Genomic DNA, 22,121 nt, shown 5'->3' on the forward strand with positions numbered 1-22,121 from the left:
ACCTAGTTTTACACTTCAGACAGAAGCCAAGCTTTGTTTATGTACAGTGCAGAAATTTTAAAGGTGAGGTTTTCAGTAGAGGGTCTGACAAGTTAATGTTTAAGGCCTGTTTTTCAGTAAGAAATCATTGATCCTGTTTCACTTTTGTGACTTATTTTTAATGAAGCAATACTGCCAGAAGCAATATATATCTCTAAGCTTTCTGCTTCATATTTCAGAACATGAGCATTTAGAAGTCTTTGGGCAGACTCAGGTCCATATATTTTTTTCCTGCTTTCTTGCTTGCATCTTCCACATAACATTCGTCTGGGAAGCTTCAAAGAGAGTCCTGAGCACAGTATGCCTATAAGGAATAGGAAAATGCTTAGTAGATAATTGAGTCCTCATGCTAGAACTGATAAACAACTTAAAATGAAATGACTCTAGGAACTTAATATAAAGATTTATGGCTGTTTGTTTCCAGCTACCAACTCTTCATTTGTCTGTGGAGCATAACAATGCACAGCTTAAAATGGTCTCAGATGGATCTGATAGTTTGGTAGACAAATTGGAGCAACAGAAACCTTTGTGCTGCTCTGATTTAGGAGGACTAAGAAAAAAGGACTTCAGACAATTATGTTCTTTATTATTCTACTTTCAACTTCTATTGGTCTCTATTTTATTCAATTGAGCAAGTGTCAGCTAAGCATTCTGTCAATGGGCTTACAGCAGCGATTCATACAGTTTCCTTCACCAAAAGAAATTAAGTCATTTTAAAAGATGAAGCAGTTTAAATGATTTTCCCAGTAGCTGATGTATGTGTGTGCGTGTTGGTGTGTTTATGCGTATATCTGTCTGGTTAGGGTAGTGTGATAGAGGGCCTCCTAGGTAATTAACTTGCTGCAGAATTCCTTTCAGTATGCAAGCAGGCGATGGGAGATTCCCTTGAACATTTCCGAGAGGGTTTTACAAGGCAAAATTAAGTGTATGTGAGAAGTTGAGATTCTCAATGTTAATTTAAGGAAAACATAGAGAGAGACTTCCTGGTTGAAATGACCATGGATTTATTAGCTTAGATACACAGAGGAAGATGATACAGACACAGGTGTTAAGGTTGTAGTTTTATTTTGACAATATGATTGACATAAATTTAATTGAGCATACTACATTAATTGCATTTAGTACATGGATATAAGGTGATCGCCCAAGATGATGAAGATATTGAAAAAAATCCTTTGGGGCAGGAGGGTGAGGGTGTGTGGCATGGAAGGGAAATATGAAGAGGGGAAGAAGGAGATGCATGCAGCTGAATTTGAAGTGTTCTTCCCGTCCTTTCCAAGGTCATGGTCTGGCAATCTGGTATCTGTAATGTGTTTTCTTAGTCAGGTGTCAAGAGCTTTCTGAGTCTGCTAATTGTAGACGCTAAGAACTAAAGCTCACCTGCTAGGTGATGTAGCAGAGGAACACCTGCTCCGGGCAGCTTCTTTGTTTTCCTGATGCTGTGGAGGGGTGTATGATTAGTCCTTGTCCATCAGGAAAGAATAGTCTCGCTGGTCTCTTGTGTATTACAGGACCATGTGCTTGTAACACAGATGTCTCTGCCTCTGTTAGGGCCTGCTAAGGCTGAACAAAGGACCTGCTATTTACTTTTTGGCAATTGGCTAACTCAGATGAGTTCAGATTTATGTCTTCTTTTGCACCTAGCATGCAATCATCTTTCTTTTTCGGGCTCTTGTGCGGGTGGCCAGTAGTGCGTCATCTTCCTGCTTGGCCAAATCTTTCACTAATGGGAAATCTTTTAAGAGTAAAAGTTTCCAGGCAGAATCTGAGCAGGGCCCTGATACTGTTATTTTTACATGTTGCTATTTGAGACCAGGCACCTAATTGCTGAAAGCATCATGGGAAGTACCATAGCCATTGAGTGATCATTAACAGCAGAGTTTGGACTGAATTTAGTGTTTCCTAGCTGGCCATAATCAAGAAGTGGAATTACTAGAGTAACTTACCTAAGCAAAAACATCAGTTTGTGTCTGCTTTTTGTGTATGTGTAAAATAGTTGCATTAATACATTGGCTGTAGCTAGAAACACAACCGTTATTTTTAACTACATAGTAGCTGAGCCTGTATTTCATGTTAAAAGCTTAAAAAAGCTTCAGTAGCCCTGTACTCATGATCAACAACAGATTTTTACTGGAATATTTAACTGCATCGCCTGTGCCAGTATTGGAATTTCCTGAGTTTGCAGTATAGCATAATATGATTTGACACTGGTAGATCTGTAGAAATTTTAAATACATAAATACATGTGCATGAAAAGCTGCTCAAGTGATTTTCTATTCACTACAATGTATTTTGGGTGATCAATCATTAATAATAGTAATAATAACAACTCAAGAGGCTATGCTGTTCTTGAATTTTTTGGATTGCAATAGCATCTGTGGGATTTTATCACACACTTCTGAAATGGGTATCAAAACTGCTGTTAACTTTGGAGCCTATGCTGTTAGTATTTACACCATGCTTGCTACTTCTGGACATCACAGATAGTACCTGCACTGGGCCTGGAAGGATCCTCTTTGACTTCCTTTGGGTTTGGACAATGTCCCATCTTTGAAACTGTTGGTTTATTCCCAATCGCTGGAGGTCACAAAAAGGAGAAAGCTTCATTCAGGTAAGTACAAGATGGATTTGAACTCTAGGCTCATGAATTTGAATTGCTTTTTAACAGAAGCTGTGTGCATGTGTGGTGAACTTGACAGCTGGGCCAGATGTGGAGGACCACCAGTTCTCCATCTATATAGCTATCACTTCTATTTAGAGTGCCTTCTAGTAGGTCAGTAAATCTTTGGCAGTAAATCATCTGTACTTGTTTATACATCCCTGAGATTTCATATTCTCTGGTACATGCTCCTCCACCCTCAGTGTTTTAAAGATACAAAGGCTTTGTGTGACTCAGAATACAGTGCTGCAGAGCCCAGACTGTATTTCAGTATATGCTGTAGTCCCAAGAGGGATAGATAGAGGTGTTGGATGAAAAATGTGGCAAAATAAAGTTGAAGGGAAAGGAATCGGTTATAATGAGTATGGGAGGAAGAAAATCATATAAACTATGAATTGTGTAAAGTTAATTGAGATTAAGTACTTGCAGCTGTACTCACGCATACACCTTCTTTCTTGTATGAGAAGACATTCAATTTCCAATATATGGGATGTGAAAATTCATGGCAGGTGTATTTTTTATACAGCAGGATAATATGATTTATTGAGCTATTTGCAAAGGATGGGATGAAATAATAATAGGAAACAATTGACAGTTAATTGTCAGCTCAAAGTCAGCCTCAGTTTTGATGTAATTTTCTGATTTGCATACATGGAAATTTGGAAACTCCTCCACTTTCCTGGGTATTAAAAGCAGCATTACAGTTGGGTCTTTTGTATCTTTCTTCTTGCTGTAAGATGAAATTTGACTACTTTCACTACTTTCACATGTGTAAGTTGGAACAGCTTGTTGTGCAAGTATTTTACTTCCCATCAGAATATGATCAAAGTCCTGGAAACTGATCCCCCTCAGTGAAGTGTCAGCTAGGCTGTTTGGTCACTTTTGTGTTTGCAGGCAGCTACTTGTAATGTGGCTGTGTAATAAGGGTTCTTTCCCTCAATAAGTTGGGGGATGTGGTCCAAAGTTAACCAACTGGGGAATAAGCCAGGCTAACCAGAGCACTGACAAATGTTCCTTAGCTGCTTCCCAGGTTGAGAAACAGAAGACCAAACACCCCAAGTTTATGTGTACCAATGCACACAGCCTGGGGAACAAAAAGCAGCTTCATATCCAGTCTGAAAGTTATGATATCGTAGGAATAAATGAAACATAGGGGGACAACTGACATGACTGGAGGATCATAGTGGATGGCTATAAGCTGTTTTGCAAAAACAGGCAGGGAAAAAGAGTCATTGTGCTCTTTCTTAAGGATAATCTTCAGTGTATGGAAGTGAACTATGCTAATTCCAGCACTATAGAATGCCTCTGGGTCAGGATCAGAGGAGTTGTCTCATAGGGGAATCTTACAGTAGGCATCTGCTACTGACTTTCAAACCAAGATGATAAAGACAGCAAAGCAATATTTATGTCACTTAAACCAGCTTTGGATCAACATAATCTGGTTCTTATGGGTGACTTCACCTACACAGACATTTGTTCGAAGAACGGTGCAGCAGCTCACACATCATCCATCAAGTTTCTGGAATGCATAGAGGACTGCTTGCTCACACAAATGTTAGATGTGCCAACCAGGAATGAGGCACTGCTGGACTCATTACTCATAAACCAAGAAAACCTGCTTAGTAATATTTCATTTAATTATAGACTTGGCTGCAGTGATCACAATACTGTGGAGTTTAGGATGCTGCTGAGCACTCTGAAGGCTAGTGCTAAGACAAAGGTTTTAGATTTTTAGAAGAGGAAACTCAGCTTGCTCAGAGCTCAGTTGGGAGGGATTCCATGGGAAGCTTCCATGGAGATAAAGGGACTAGTGAGTGCTGGGAGTTTTTCAAGAACACTCCCCTAGAAGCACAAAAACATTTCATCCCCTTTAAAGGTAAGGGAAGTAGGAGGAGAAAGATACTTCCTTAGCTTAACTGTGACCTTCTGACTCTACTCAAAACAAAGAGAAGTGTTCCAGAGATGAAAAAGCAGAAAAATACCTGTTGAAAACTACAAGAGCATTACCAAGGCATGCAGAGATGCAGTTAGAAAAGCAAAAGCTCAGTTCAAATTGGCTAGAGGTATCAAAAACCACGATAAAGGGTTCTTCAGTTATGTAAACAAAAGCAAAAAAAAGAAAGGAAATATTGGCCTGATGTTAAACCGGAGAGGTGAATTAGTCATCAACAACACTGAAGAGGCAAAGGTTTTCAACACTTTCTTCACCTGTGGCTTTACCAGCACTGTTGGGCCCCAGGCCTTGGGAACAAAAACCCAAGCTTATGCAAACATCGACCCACTGTCAGTGAAGGAAGAGTTCATATGTGACCTATTACAGGGGCTTCGCCCCTATAGGCCCATTAATGGGCCCTGACATTGTCTTCTTGAGGATGGTAAGAAAGCTGTCTGACAGCATTGTGAGGCTATGATTCTATGTAACATCTGTATTTACTGCAGTTGTGAAGAGACATTTCCCCCCCCTCTTTTCTTTTTTTTTTTTTTTTTTTTTTTAATTTAGGGGAATGGCTATCATTAAGTTGTTCTAACATGACTTACCTCTATTGGGAAACACAGTTTCACTTCAGGATTTGCTTTATGAGGAACACTAAAATGAGTAGTGGTTTGAAAATCTAAGCCTGGAAAGAGCCAGAGGTTGTGAATGGATCCTGTTGCAGTGCACATGCTGCTGTAAAGAGGGAATGTCACAGAGCTAATATTAGTTTAATTGAAAATAGGCTGAGGAGGCATTGTAATATTGAGAATGATTAAGTAAAACCATGTACAAAAAAAATCCTACAAGTAAAAACAACAGCACATAAACCTCCAAGACCCTCAAACCCTAATGCCTTAGGTTGTCTGTTTAGGGATAGTTTAATTGTGTGACACCAATGTAGCACTGCAATTCCATATCAGGACTGTACAGGTAGGTGCTACTGAACTTGATAGGAGAGTAGCAAATCTATCATAGGAGGCCTCTGTCACCTCTACATCATTACAGTGCAGAGAAAACTAACCATCTGGACTTAGGATGCCCAAGTCCTACCAGGTAATTTTAGCCTTTATCTCACCTCTGGAAGAGCAGCTCTCTCCTCCCTGGGCATTTGGCCTCATTCTGAACATTTTGCATTGCTCCATCTGATTCCCCATCAGTTCTTAGAAAAAGCTCCTCTCTGCTTTTTCTTGTTTCTTGTCTTTTCTTGACATTGCTTAGATCCTGAAGTATTTCTGAAGATCCATTTCCTGTTCAACTGAGAATTTTTGAAGTAAGCATATGTATATTTAGAATTTACTGATGCTTCTTTGAAGAACTGTTCTCACAGTCTTTGAAAAGCTCTAATGAGTTTCCTTAGTTTGATTTAGAGACATAAAACAGCTCAGAGTTATTGTAAAGACTCCAGGTATGTTTCATAATACATCTTATGGAAATGTTTGATGCTGCAAAAGAAAAAAGAGAAAATCTGGGTTGATTGGTTGTTTGGTTGGTTGGTTGGTTGGTTGGTTTTTTTTGTTACCGAACTGGCAGAAAAAGAACAAATTGAGAACAAAAACTGAAGCTTCACTCAACCATTTGGTTTGATAAATATTGTTTAAAGATGTCTGACACCAACCAGAGGCACTGCAGATAATAGTCTTGGTATAGGAAATAGTTCTTGATTTAACAAGAATGACTCTGCACTTTATTAAAAATGGGATCTATTGCTCAGTTAATGCAATGAATTAAATAAAATCACTTCCAGAAATTACCTCAGGGAGAGGGAATCTTGTCTCTGGTAATTTTTTTTTTTTCCTTCTTAGACATAAGTGGAGGTCTTGGAATTGAGCACAAAGGCATGGACACAGTAAAGAAAACCTGTCTTTCATCAAGAGTTCTTAGATGTTAGGAAATCTTTGGTGTGTTGTCCTTGCTTTCTTGTTGCACTGTGCATTAGATCTCTAGATAGAGTAAAAGTCCTTCACACTGCCAGTGGCAACAAGGGCAACATGCCAGAATTGGGTACTGTGGTACAAATCAAAAAGCATTCTATTGATACATGTGTTTTTCTTAAAAAAGCATCCAAAGGGATGTACTTCTCTGATAATGCCTTTAAGAACTTGGCATTGTTTAGTAAAGTGTTTAGCTTGTTGTTTGCACGTGACTAGATGTATTTTGGAAGTAAACTAAGAAGTTGATGAGAAAATAAAACTGATTGAATTGCTGTTCAGTTCCTCTCTAGGTGGTTAAGTTGCAAAATGCGGTACCCAATGTGTTTAGAGTAAGAGTCTTTGTGCTTTCAGTATAGCCTTGGTTCGTCTCCTGTTTTCAACTACCTCTCCTCCATCTTCATCCGATAACTGTATTAGCAGAAAATATTGTCTCTACTTACAGAAATACTTCTGACTGACAGTAATCATGAAAATATTCATCAGTTTATTCCAAAATCACGTGGAATTCCTGCTAAATATCAACTATGGCTTTCAGAAGTATCATCCCTGAAATTCTCCATGGTCTGAGAATATGATGAAAACAACTCAGTTTCCATATATTCATCCCTGTGAGATTTTTTTTTTTTTAAATAGAAGTGTGGTAGCTTTTCCTGGTTTGTGATGGCATTTGGACAAATTTTGGTTTTTTTTTCCTTTTCTCTCTAGCTGGAGAAGGATGACTACAGCCAAACAAATTGGAGGTAAATTTGTAGTTCCACTAGTTAGCCTGTGGTTGTGCTCATTGTAGACATTCTTAGTTGTTTACTTCATTGTAGAGATGCTTTCCAATTCCAGTAAGAATCCTTAGAAGAAAAAAGCAGTTATAAGGGAATAGTCTGGTACACACTAATGTCTTTACCTATTTATATAGAAAGTTATCCTATGTAGAAAAGCCCCAAAAGTATCACCTACATTATATATTCATGGGGGTTTTACCTAAGGAGTAATACATGAGAACCAAATAACTTACAATTTATGTTGTCAGTGATTTGTCCAGTTCTTAACTGTTTTCTGCATTAGTTGTATTTGTTTGTTAGATTGCTAAACTTCAGGGAAGTACAGGATATGTTGATGCCATCTCTTTAGTATTGAATTTCTACCTTCAGAGGTAATACATGGGAGAACTAAAAGCCATTTCAGAATATAAGAAAATATACATTTTTAAGTATCTCTTCCTCCAGGTGGATTTGGAGGCATTTGCCCTCATTACTTTCATTACTAAGTTTACAGGAGACTTCTCCACTTCGCTCTCCTCCCAGAAGTGCTCAACATCTTCAGCTTAGAGGTGATGGATGATTAGTACATTTATGTATTGAACTGGAAGAGTTATCTGATAATGCAAGGATCTCTGACCCTTTACAGTTTTTCTGCGCTGAAAAAGCATTCACCAGGAATTTGAGATCAGTCTCATAGTGCCTAAATAAGATCTGTAACTCTGCATGGTTACACCTATGCTTGTATGCATTCTCAGTCCTATTTATGAGCAACAGTGATTGCTTTAAGATAAGGAAAATGTTTTGTGCTCTTTGTGGGAAAGACATTAAATGTGTGTGTTCTCAGTTAAGCATGCATTTGCTAGTTCTGGCTGGTAACTCCGGTGCATGACATCTGGTAACTTAGATGCATAAGATCTGGAAAACTGCTGTTCATTCAGTATCTGTGTCCAATCATTAGTTATGTACCTGAGAAAATGTCTCCGTTACAGCTTTGTTGCATAGATTTCCCATGATCATCCTCAAAACACATACCAAAGTGGAGTTGCTCCTTTTCCTGAAGATCTGGAGAGTCTTGGTTCTGTGTTTGTGACAGTAAAACTCTCTCTCATTTGGTAACAGGGACATTTAGGAATTGTCAATTTTGTTTTCTCTCTTAAAATTCTTGAGCTGAGTAATACTGGAGGAAAAGAAAAGCCATGCAAAAAAACCCCAAAACTAAAGCCATTAAACGGCAAACAAGACAGAGTTGCAATAGAACAACTAAAACTGCTTAACTTACCTTAACCAAATGCCATAGGAAGTAACTGCTAGTTATTCTGAAGGGGTTTGTCTTGAGGGTTTGTTCATCCAGAGAGATATGTTCCAGGAAAAAAAGAATCTCAAAATTCAGAAACCTGCACCAGCATCTATGAATTTACATTTGCATGTAGCTAACTTGGAAGCAAGAACAAAGATACATGCAAGTAAATTTTGTGTTTTATAGTGAGGGAGTTGCTGAGGGAAAAGATCCGGTTAGGCGTCAGCTAACACCTGAGAGATATTGCAAACCTAGATACATTATTAATTATTATTAATTGCTTATGTTTTGTCAATGTAGTTGTTACTGAGTGCTTTGAGAAGGGTGGTGCTGAGGCAGTTCTGAAGAAGAGCAAGGAGTGATAGAAAGTGGAGAAGGTGAAGGATAAGAGAGATGGAGATCTGAGGGGAGAGTAGCATCTGGCCAAAGTAGGAGCAGAAGCACGGAACCCTGAAGGGAAGGGAATACCTGGCCCTGTAGGATTCATTATGGAGCAGAGGTAGTGGTATGGAGAAACACAGGATGACGCTGATGGAAAGGAGGGAACCTGGGAGCTGCAGAGATGAATTTGAGATGGTAGTCTCATAATCATTTAGGCTGGAAAAGACCCCTTAGATCATTGACAATTAACCCAGCACTGCCAAGCCCACTGCTAAACTATGTGCCACATCTACACGTCTTTTAAATACCTCCAGGGATGGTGACTCGACCACTTCTCTGGGCAACCTGTTCCAATGCTTGATAACCCTTTCCAGTGAAGAAATTTTTCCTGATATCCAACTAAGCCTTCTCTGGGGCAACTTGAGGCCATTTCCTGTCATCCTATTGCTTGTTACATGGGAGAAGAGACCAACCCCACCTCACTACAGTCTCTGTTCAGGTAGTTGCAAAAAGCAATAAGGTCTACCCTCAGCTTCTCTAGCCATAAGTATTTAAAATGTGTCTAAACCGTCTTCTAGAAGATATTTTACTCTCTGTTTTAGTGTTGTTATTATTACTGAACTTCTGAAGCACGACAGGGGGAGGAGGGAGAAGTGGCAAGAAAAATCAGGCCATTTATATCCAGAGCATGTCTGGCATGCTGACCTCGGGGTACCATGCAGTAGGACACTGCATAAAGGGGAAAACTGTCTTTTTGCTTCCACAAAGAAAATTTCCGGGGAAGGAGGAAGGTATTATCTTCACAGCATTACTTGCCCTTCACAGTGAGGTCAAAACCTGCTTTGTTGGTATAGTGTCTGGATAGGGCTCTAAGCAGCCTTGATCTCAGCAGGGGGAGGCACATCAGTGTTTTCTTCGTATTATGGTTGAAGCAGCTTGCCCTGAATTATTCCACCCTGATGATGTGTATCTCCAGGCTTGCAGCATTCCTGCTTCTGTACACTTACTATGCATGCCTAAGCTAGCAGCTCTCCAATGAAGATAGTCTTTATCTGTCAAATGGGGTCATGACCCATAGGGTCAGTCTTTTGGTTCATACTAGCATCCAAAAGGTAGGAATTCTCTACTTGTGTTGTCTGATGGTTTGCTTGGAAAAATTCAGAAGTGTAGAACTGTCTTTGAGTGCTCCCAAGGGTGATAGACTCATTATTTCGGGTGTATGGAGCTTCTTTCCTGACTATTTGCAATTAATTATTTTGGATACAATTCTTGGCTTTTAGAAGCTGTGGCCAGCTTTACACCAAACCATAGGCCAGCCTTTTCTCCTGGCATTGATACGACTGAAGTTTGTAGGACCTGAGCGTGGCCACATGTGCCAGGCTTCATGAAACTGCATGTTATTTCTCTCCATACCGAGTTACCATGTTACAGACTTCCAGCAAGGTGATGTGACTCCTCAGATGCTTTGATTCATGCTGTTACTCTTGGACAAAGAATTAATGAAATGTCAAAAAGGAGAAGTAATAATCATTAACTGTACAGTGATAGTCTGAGAAATGTAATACCTGTGGAACTGACTATCTCTTTTCAGCTATGAGCCTTTAATTCGTGAACCAGTTAGTAAGTTGGTATTTTGGATCCTGAAGCATTTGCAGATATTTTGAAAGAGCTTTTATGAAAAGGGTAAAACATCTCTGCCCTGTCTGTCTTAGACAAGTGAACTTTTATCACATTGAAAGCCAACTCCTGCCCGTCCCAAGTACTGTACTAGTTCGTTGACTTTGACCTTCTAAACAGAAAGTGCTGTGATTAGATCTCTTGATTAATGTCCAGGTACAAAAGTTGAAAAATATTGTATCGGAAATCACTTATGACATTTCTTTTCTTGGTTTAACTGCCAGTGGATTAATTTCCCTACCTTGCTGTTCTGGAATAGATGGGAACCATCCTAATCAAAACTTTTATCAGGTTAGAATCAATAATCTTCCTGTCCAAGAACAGCAGCAATGTTCTCCTTTCTGCAGACTCATTGAACAGAAGGGAGTTTTTGTCCTTCTCGTGTTGATAAAAAAGAGAGGTAGGGGAAACCCAGATGTTCTGCAGTAGCTACAGAAGCTGGACACCAATTATATTTCTCCAAGCAATCAGCAGGGAATCAATTTATCCTTCTTAAATGGAGGCCCATATGCTCATTGATAGTAGCCATACTGTACAGTCTGCTGTTTTTCACGCTTTGTGTTGGGGAGTAAAGAAGGCTGAATAAATGTGTTTGGCAATATTAAACCTTTTATCGTAGGAGCAGGAGAGCATTTGTTATCGCTAAAGCTTGTCAGGGTTTACTGCCACAAACTGAAACATTGAGGTAGAATGATCTGTGACCTAACAATTGTATAGATTTCTTATCAGCCAATACAGATGCTTTTTTGCAGGTTTAGGGGCAGCATATATTTAGATATGGTTGTGTTAGCATGCTGCTGAGTCACATAGAGGCATTATTTCCTTCCTTGTTGGTAAATAGATTGCCAGGCAATGATGGTTTGAAATATTATGAGAAAGCTGAAGGACAAGGCTTAGATAAATACATATCCTGGAAATAGCATATATTCTTTAAATATTTTTCAGTAACGTGAAAAATTTCTTTACTGTGTGGATTGGTGTACTTGTAAGAAAATGTACTTTGTCTTGTAAAATGAGTTGTGTTATTCAGAGATACTGTGTTAGTTTGAGAAAGTAAGTATTCTTGAAAACTAAGGATATATGGATTTTGAGGAAAAGAGGGACTGTTTCAGAAAATACTCCAAGATGAAGAGGAACGTGTGGTGGACTTGTGTCTAAATGCTACTGAGAATTGCCTCTCATCAAAGCTGTTCACACGTGAGGATTGCATAATGCTGAATAATGGGAAAATTTAAAATGTTTTTGCAAAACTGAAGTTTGTTGGAAGGGCAGAAAATATCATGATGTTTATTTGCTCGTTAGAGTATCTGTCATAGCAAATGTAACTGTTACTTGCCTGTGTTTGTGGAAGCATGAAGAGAATTTTGCAATATGTTTCAATCAATTGTTTTTCTATTCCATATGTCAATAACATCTGTATGCTCATAATATATGCTAATTCAGGTGTCTGAGGACAAAGCTGGTCTTTGTAGTTATAAACATCTTGGAATTTATTAACTGACATGACTGTCATAAAGCACTATTTGACTGGAATTTATTAAACCATTAACAAATGTTTAATACCTCAGAGGGGACTGTCTAAGGTGAATGCTATTATCTAACCATGTCTAGACTACTTGTCAGGCTAGCAGAGCAATTGGCAAGTCTGCTATTTTTAGTTAGGATTAAAATAAGTGACTTGAACTAGAAAGTGAAGTTTGTGATATCTAAAAATATCAGGTAATCAGCATATGTTTTATCTTTGAATATGATCTCTTTTTGTCATCCTTAGAATTTATTGGAATTGAGAGAGTTTAATACTCGCTCATTCTCACTTTAATAAAACATACTATGAGAATGATAGTGTATTACCACTTTACCACTATGCTGTACTGAATATTTCAACTATTTGTATGTATTTATTGTTAGTTCTTTGAACCTCTTCCTGATTTCCTTTTCTGAGTGACTGTGGTCAAGTGAGAAACTTTGCTAAACTTATTATGAGTGTCTCCTTTGATCCCAGTGACCTTTAGATCATGTTGTAAGCGTTTCATGTTTTCCTGTGATTACTCTCTTCTTTTTTTGACTTAGTGACATACTTGGGATGTATCCCGAGGTGCTCTGGGAACTGAAATGTTTTGCTTCTGTAAAATGTCTCTATGCTGGACATGTCCTTGGGGTCTTATTCTTGGCTTTGAGAAAGTCTTTAAACATCATGTATCTCCAACAGACATGAGTTACTAAGGTAGTTGATCTCAGTAAGGTTTTGGTATAAACACCTGCTGTCTATATGAAAATGATTTTTTTTCATTACATTGACAAAAAAAAAACTATTAAAATTGCTGATAATTTCTTACACTGAAGTAAATCAGTGTTCAAAATTCAGTTACAAAAAAGAAGAAAGTTTTATGTCCACAAATACTTTATTTGGGCAAACAGAAGTATTACTTCTAATTAGTGTTCACTAAGGTTTACTACTTAGACTATCAGGAAAAGGTGAGGTGGAACACCTGTCTATACCTAGCAAGGCATTTCTTTTACTGAAATTCTCTGCTATTTAGCACACAACCTACAGTAGAGAGATTATGGTCCACTGCATATTTTTCTATCAGAAAGTATGTTTCTCTCACAGTTCAACCCAATTGAATTCCACTCTTTTATAGGAGTTCTGGGACTGCAGGATGGGGTTGTTAAAATCGGTTTTGGTTTAGACCTATATTTTGTCTATAGATCTGTACATTGGGTTTCCACTGATGTTTTTGTGTCCACTGACAACAGCAGAAATCTCTACACTGTTCTGCAGATTCAAGTGGATTATAATGTGGTTACCTAAGAGGTTGCTTCTTTTGCATAGCCATATTTCTACACCTGTTAACAGCAAACTTGACCAAGTTACATATGGGAAATAGGAGTCAGGAATGCATCAGCTCTCTGAGGCTTCTGCCTTCCTGCTTGGTTTGTAATAACAGCATCTGCTGGTGCCTGCCCTTTTACCATCTATATATTTAATTCTTGTGGCATCCAGATTTGGGATAGGCATCTGGAGTGGTTGATCTAGTTTCTAATTAAAATAAGAAGCACTACAAACTGCTAAGACAATGCTGCAGCCCATTTATGCTTTCAGCTGCAAAGAATTTAGTGCATTTTTTTATATTGATATTTCTAAAAACGTGTCTGTCACCATTCTGTGAATCAAAGGAGTAAGTTCCAAAACTCTGGAGGTAAAGGCAGAGTTATTAGTATGTAAATAAGAAGGTAGGATCTACCAAGTTTTGCTAGCACTTACCAAGTTCTGCTTAGCATTCTTTAATACCTTGAGGCACATGTAAGTAAATACTGTATTATTCATCGTCATTCTACACCTTCCTACTAGACCAGTGATGAATTTGTCCCCATGTGTTTGCCTGCTCTGTTTATTGAATTCAGACACTGCATTCAGATAAGAGGTGTGCTTAGGAGCTACAAAACAAAGCTACAAACATGCTTGTTTCCAACCAGGGCATCTGTGTGATTGTCTCTGTCCTCCTCTCTGACCCCTGGTCCAACCCCGCTGCTCAGAACTGCAGCAGCTGTGAAACTGTCCAAAGGGGCTAGTGAAGGGTTAGATGGCTGCTGGGTAATTATGCAGATGCTACTGTCAGGAATTTAGCTCCCTGTTTGACATCTGGGAACATACAGCAAAACACCAGTCTGGTTTTTTTTTCACGATCTCTCTGCAGTCCACACACTTGTAATGGTTTTAAAAGACTGCCTATAGGTGTTTTCTTGGAACAAGAAAAGCTCTCATACTCTGACCTCTGAGCCAGTATGCCCTGGTGCTGCAGTTGCTTACACTTTATGTTGTAGGTCAGTGACATATGGGGCATTATACTTCAGTATAATGTTTATTATAGTTATGATAGTTCTTTGGTGCTTTTTTGTTAGTCTTTTTTTTTTTAACTTTTTTTTCCTCCAGGTAAAAGTATTGTATTTATTTTCTTATTGTTGGGACAAATTAATCCAAGCCAGTAAGATAGTATTTCATATTATTAACAGAACTGGGTCTGCACCAAACCCCAGAGCATAGAAGTAGTCCATAACCAGATGGGAGTTTGCCCATCTGTTTCCCTGGCACTTTCATAGCAGGGTTTTCAAACAAGTTGTCACCAGGGCTTGCCCATCAGGATGTGATTTCTTTCTTTTCTGGTACCGGTGGATGTCAAGTGCTTGCTCTTTGTTGGGTCCTGCAGTTTGTGCTCTTCTCCCATTAAAATCTGGAGTCTTCTCTGCTAGGAGAAGAGGTTTTTGAGAAAAAACTCCTGCAGAGCAGCAGTGCAGTGCAGCTCCGGCTGATGTCTCCCAAAGGTACAGTCCCTACCATCTGGGATTTTAAATCCAGAAACGTTAGGGTTTGAATTGAGGTTCCTTAATGAAATATTTGAGAAGCTTCAGGCAAAACTAAGTCATATAATGGACTTGAGATCAGGATAACTTTGGTGGTGTGGTGTTTTGTAACGACTACTCTATCTGGTGCTAACAGCCAACTCTAGTAGTTACCCCTTCTGCCTCAGTGCCAGTTTACTTTGGTGGCATGTGATGCTAAAGAATGAATATTACCTGATGTCAGGTGCATCCTTGTGTTGAGTTCCTTACAAATAACTTCAGCCAGCTACTGATACCCCTACAGCAAGTTACACCTCACTTACAGTTAGACACACTGCTGTGTATTTACACTGCAAATTACAGGGTGATGACTGAGCTCTTCAATCTGACACAAAACTGGCAAGCTTGTATAGCAGTAGTACCATAGCTATGTTGGCTCCAGAACCTGCTGCAGCCTGAAATGTTGCTGAATGCAGGAGCAGAGGTATCAACATCCTGCTCTGTGTGGCAAAGCCACTGCAGGAGGGAGCCCACAGGAAAAGTTGCTCTGTGTTTATTGAGACATGTGAATGTTCACAGAAGTGGTGAATGTGTTGTTCCTCATCAAAAAGTTTCTGTTTAAAAGTAAAACAGCAATAAAATTTAGCATGTTGTCAGAACCTGATTTCATGATGGTAATATTATAATAATGTTGACTTTTAATTAAATGAAGTTGACATATTTTAAGTCTACAGATTAACCATCTGTTGCTGCATTAATGAGTATCCTTCATGGCATTGGATCAGGACCCATGTTTTGTTATGTTTTGCTTTTTTTTTTTTTTTAATTTCCCAAGATAGCTCTCTGCCACATATATTTGTTGATTAAAGCATGAAATATTGGCCAGAATCAATTTGGATTAGGCATTTACCCACTTCTGGGAAATGAACTTTATGCACAGGATTGGTACTTCTAGGTTAAAATGTTTCCAAGTAAGAAATTTGGGTAGTCATCTTTACTGCTTTTCTGTGCCAAATACATTCCTTTGAACAACACTTTCTAATTCGTGGTTTGTGGAAAACCCTCTTAACAAACATCTCTTTTGCACAGAGAATTGAACTTGGAAGTTCTTGTTTGGTTGGGCTGCTTTGTTTTGGGTTTTTTTGTTTTTTTAATGAAGGTAAGATGTTTCAAATGACTGTGTTAACTTAAGCAAAATATCTTCATATGTATATTTCGTATATTGCATTTTTATCTTCAGCACCAGATGTATTCCACATAAAATAAATATTGTTTTGTAAAAATGACTCCTGCATCCAGCAGCTAAATAATATGCTTAGTTCCATAATGACAAAGAAATCAGCTGTAAAGAAGACATTATGCCATAATTTGCAGCTGCATCTTCCGGTGCTTTAGGTGTTTATACTGCTTAGTACTGATAAGAATTTTCTGGTTATGAAATGAATAAATTTTACTGTAAATTAATCTAGATAAGCATTATTTGTCCTCTATCATCCTCGTGTAGGGAGTTGTTTGGATATTGAATGTACTTCCTGACTTATTTTCAGAATGTCATTTCTTTTGTAGATTCCTGCTGTTTTCATTATCTACTGAGATCCTATTGTGAACACCAATTAAGATGTCTTCCTTTTTTTGAATGCTGGAGATCTAACATTCAGATTTTTTTTCTCTTGAGAGGGAGCTTAAAATAATGGCAGTGGTCAAAGTGGTTTTCATGGAGCATTTCACTCTTACTTGTGACTGTGGAGGTGGGGAGGGCCAAGTCTTCTGTAAACAGCAGGTGAAGTGCAAGTGACTTCTTAGGTCAGACTTCTAATGTTGTTGCTATGAATAAAGCAGACTATGTTGAGCACAACTGAAACAAACAAGTCTGGTACTTGATTTTGCAGTGTATTTTTTCCAGCTCTGTACTACAGATCTTTGAATTATCCAGAACAAATGGTTTGGTTAATGAGACTTGTGGTTCTGGGTTTTTTTTAACTCCTAACTTAAGGAAATAAGCTGACAGAAACATATGGATAACCTGATCCACATCATGAATTCTTTTGTTCTCAAAGGCTGTGCAGGTTCTTCTGGGATATCAGTAAGTAAGGCAAAGAGACTTGAGGCTGATTGAGTTTTATTGCATAAAGAATGGAAGTATAAAAGGTGAAAGCAATCTTGTGTCCTTTCTGATACTAAGAGAACTAGTGGGAAATGTGAGAGTAAGCTTACATCCCTTATAATGCTTGGAACCTTGACTATCTCAACATTAAAAGAATCCTGTTGATTATGCTGTGTAGATCCTGTCCATCATGAGGTTTGTCAGCATTGTGGTCTTTGGACGTTTCATTGGATTTTCTTAAAAGTAAACAAACATATTCATCTTTACTGCTGCCGCTTAGAGGAATGTTGCATATAGATATGCTGCTTAATCTAAAGGTAAGACAAGGTATATAGATTGTGTTGTGCACAATCCTAGATCACACATGGACTAGGTCAGAACTATATACGGGTTCCTCCATTACAAATTCATCAGCTGAGTTTGTTCAGTAGTCACTGAAATCTGCTGAGAGCTGCCCCTATGTGTCTCCACAGGAGCAAGCTAAAGGCAAACAAGGCATATGCTCGGGCTATATAATGATTCTTCTGCTGGTATATGGGTCTCTACAAGTAAGGCCTTTGATTATACCCTCCCATTCTGCCTGGAGTCACTGTTTCCTCATTACACCATTTTCTGCAGCCCCCTACTACAAATTCCTAGCTAGTTTATAAAATAGCCACATATAGCTAAGATGCCCTGGGACACTGATTTGCATGGCATAGTGTTTGCCAATGAAAATGTCATGGTGTGGCCCAATCATTCCCTTACTGCATGAAGAAGCTGAGTGATGAGCTCCTAGGATGAAGGACAGAGAGAGGTAGAGCTCTTTGCTTGAACTCCCATTGGAGAAGCCCTGATCTCCTGATCATTTAAAATCCTTAAAAGTCAGATGCTGTCCGAGTCAAGATAGATATCTGGCAAAATAATGAGGAAGAAAAGACAATCATGTCTAGGGCTTTTAAAGTCAGCAGTGCTATTTAATATTAATTTTCCATTTTAAAAAGCAGCCTTTGAAAACATCTTCTATGTATCTGCAGGGATGCAGCATGGTATCTCCCATTAATTTGATTAATTAGAACATTTAATAATGTCCTACTGCAAACAGGACTCACTAGTTAGCTGCTGGATTTATCCTACCATTTGAAGAAAAAAAGCCCTCTTGAGTGTATAAAAAACTATTAGAGGTTTGGGTTTTCTTAAGAAGGGGAAAAGAGCTTTGCACTTTTGTTAGTATAAACATTGTTAGAGTTTGACATACACATTTTCATGCCTAATAACTGATTGATATCATTCATCAGTATAATTTGAATCATTGTTGTCCTGAAGGGAATTGCCTGATTAAAAATATTTATCTCTCAAGAAGATGAAAGAATGCCAACATATAAAAGATTAGCAAGTCAAATTTTCTAAATTCAATGCAAAACCAGAAAGTAAAAGGTTTTCTTTTCCTCTTACAGCAGCAGAGTGTAAGGAGCTAGCCTCCCCCTCACTGTATTGAAAAGAAGAAGCTTAAGCTACTTGGTGAGCACTTCTAGTTCTTGATATCTTCCAAGTAAACAAGCTGTCAATACTGATCAATTCAAATGCCAGTTCAGCTGTGAAAGGGTGTGTGCCTCAGCTACTATTAACAACTTGAGGTAGAAATGAAGTTCATATTCTTCTTATAGGTTTTTCTTCTCATTGTTGCCACCTGCTCAGACACATTATGGCAATCCCTCTGGAAGCAAAGACTTCACCCTGTGTCTGTCTGTCACTTTCTCTAATTCCCTCCCTTCAGCTCTTGAATATCAGTTCATTTAAGCGGACTGCCAGCTGTATCAGAGACCTGGTCTGTAGCTGCTGTCTCTTTGGAGGCAATTTAACCCAGGCTGATGCTGTGTGGTTTGACAACCTGAAGCTGTGGGAAAGATCTGTGAAAATTAATCGGGCTTCCACCAAGGAGACCAGGTCAGACTTCAGAGCCTCGGTCCTTTGGTGATGGGCTCTACAGCTTGCGGAAGGTCAGCGGCTGTTGCAGGTAGCGGCTCTGTCCCAGCCGTACTGGCTGCACTGTGTCACAGGTGCCAAGGTGATGGTAGACTAAAGCAACTTGTGGAGGCAAAACAATAGAGGTTGCCAGGGAAACCTGATTTCTTGAGTCTGAACAAACATGGAATACGAAATATCGACATAAATATTGTTACGCCTCACTTCCTGAGGATGCAAACTCAAAATAAATAAAAAATGTTGTCAAGCTTTATTGTTTCTATCTGCTCTGGAAATTCTGTTAATTCTAGCGTGGTGAAATCTTGTCGACAGAGCTTATATTCAAGTGTTGTGTACTTTCTGTGTAGCAAATATGGGAACCTAGAGAGGAGAGCACGTAGGTTTATGGTTAAAATCATGTAATAATTTACCTTGGAAAAGACCTTTTAGATCATAGAGTCCAACCTTTAACCCAGCATTGCCAAGTCCACCACTAAACCATGTCCACAAGGATCACATTTACATGTCTTTTAAATACCTCCAGGAATGGTGACTCCACCATTTCCCTGGGCTGCCCCCGTTCCAATTCTTGATTACCCTTTTGGTGAAGAAATTTTTTCTTGGCAACCAATTTAAATCTCCCCTGGTGGAACTTGAGGCCATATTCTCATCTTCTTCCTTGTTACCTGGGAGAAGAGACTGAAACTCACTTCTTTACAACCTTCTTTCAGGTAGCTGTAGCCAGCAATAATGTCCCCCCTAATCTTATTTTTCTCAGGGCTTCCTTGGCTTCTCCTGAAAGGACTTGTGCTCCAGACCCTTCCAGAGGTCCCTTGCCCTTCTCTGGATGAGCTCCAGAACCTCAATGTATTTCTTGTCATGTGGGGCCCAAAACTGAACACAGGATTCAAGGTGGAGCCTTACCAATGCTGAGTACAGAGGGACAACCACAGACTTGGTCCTGCTGGCCACACTATTACTAATACAAACCAGGATGCCATTGGCCTTCTTGGCCACCTGGGCACACGGCTGGCTCATGTTCAGCTGGCTGTTTGACCAGCAAGCCCAGGTCCTTTTCCCCCAGGCAACTTTCCAGGCACTCTGTCCCCAAGCCTGTAGCACTGCATGGGGTTGTTTTTACCCAGGTGCAGGACCTGGCTCTTGACCTTTTTAAGCTTCATACAATTTGCCTTGGTCCATCAATCCCGCCTGTCCAGATCCCTCTGCAGAGCCTTCCTACCTTCCAGCAGGTCAATACTCCTGTCCAGAAGTGTGTGAAGACTCAAAAATGGCAATGCTAAGACACCACATACAGCATATTTTTTCGTTACCTTCTTTTTAGCTTGTGCTGATTAGTGCTTAGTTAATAGTTTATTGTTTGGTGTAGAGAGCATATTGGAAAGTGGTATTTTGTAGTGAAAATTCACTGGCTGGAAGTAATGTTTTGGTGAATAAACATAATGAAAGTTGATCCAGAAGGGTTACATTAAAATATGTCTAAGTAGTATCTAGCACTATGAAGATAGGCTGGTTTGGCGTCATATTGCATTTAAAGTATATAACACCGCAGCATCCTTCTGAACCTGAAGTAATTTGTTCTTGTGTGTGACTTTATTTTTTTAAGTGTTAGGTTCTGTTTTACTCTAACAAAAAACTTCAAGGTTGAACTGTAGACTTCTAGTCTTCTGGTCAGAAAGCAAAACATATTAGGGAGAAATAATATGAAGTGCTGAGCAATCGAGGGGGCATAGCTGGATGCAAAGTCTCTTCATATGCTCATATTCTCTCCTTGTCTGGGCTTGTTTTGCCTAACAGCTCCCTTTTCCAGTGACTGGAGCAAGAGAAGAAAAGTGGTAAGAGCGTGTTAGCATGGTGTGAAGCCTCAGAAATAACCTCTGTCCTGAGAAGGGCAGTTTTCATCTGGGAAAGAACTGTGACTCAATGAGAACTGTAGTACATGCAAAGACAATTATCATTTGATTGCGTGCATGTCTGGCCTCAATTTCTTGTATGCCCCATTTATCTTTGTAGGATGGAAGCTCATCATAAAAGGAAATAATATCATGGGAAGTTGTTACTCCAAGATTTTAACAGCCAGAAGGAATTTAGATAAATCCTTCATGTAGCCAGGCAGAAATACTTAAAGATGATACAGCACTACATTTCTAGATGTGGAAAGCTATGAGGAAAGTTCAGGGTCTTATTTTAAAATATGGGTTCAGAATAAAATTTTGAATTCTAGGTAAATGAAGACAAGCTAGCGCTAGAGGAGTTATAGCTGTAGCAACACTGCTACATTAAAGGTAATGTATGTGGTGTAATGGCTGAGATAGTTTTGCCCTGTTCTCATTGGTGAAACATAAACATACATGACGTGGATCAAAGTCTGTTGTTACAAACATGAGCAATAAGCTAAAATTAAGTATATTTATAATTAAAAGAAAAAAACCAACAAACTCCAGTACAAAACTCCAGTGGTAAATAAAGGAGATCAGGCACTGTATTATGGAAACCTGTGGCACAGGCTAGTAGGTTTGGTAGATGAGCACAGCACTTCCGTTTGTTTCTCTCTCTAAGAAGTTTATAAAAGAATCTAGAATGGTGCAGATGGAATCGTGAAGCTGGTGATCTGCTGTCACTTTCACTAAAAGTGTGTGGAAGTCTGGGGAAGACTTGTTGCCAGTACATCTATCATTCTATTTTCCTTTGGAGATAATCATCTTAAAATAACTGATACTTAAGTACAGTCCTGGATTTTTATTTTTTGCATTTTTATTATTCACTTTGGATGGGAAATGAATCCAAATGTACAGATCCTGCCCTTTAGTTTAAAAAAAGGGCTATGTCTAAAGGCAGCTTTCTTCTATATGGCTTTTGGTCTCTAGTTGTGTAGGGAGTTAGGCAGATATCAAAGGCAAACTCATAATCCCATGTAGTATTGTTTGCCTCTTACTGAAGTTTCGCCTTTCAGAATGAAATACATATGTCTGCTTGATGGCTTTTTTCTCCAGCATTGCC

The 22,121-nt window shown here is 38.9% G+C and overlaps 1 protein-coding gene across 4 annotated transcripts in view; it reads left to right on the forward strand.

Moving 5' to 3' along the window:
* Nucleotides 1–22,121, forward strand: part of GRID2 (glutamate ionotropic receptor delta type subunit 2) — a 695,953-nt gene that overhangs the window by 243,688 nt on the left and 430,144 nt on the right. The window lies entirely within an intron of this gene.

Source organism: Pseudopipra pipra, chromosome 4 (genome assembly GCF_036250125.1).
Source record: "Pseudopipra pipra isolate bDixPip1 chromosome 4, bDixPip1.hap1, whole genome shotgun sequence".
Lineage (NCBI taxonomy): Eukaryota > Metazoa > Chordata > Aves > Passeriformes > Pipridae > Pseudopipra > Pseudopipra pipra.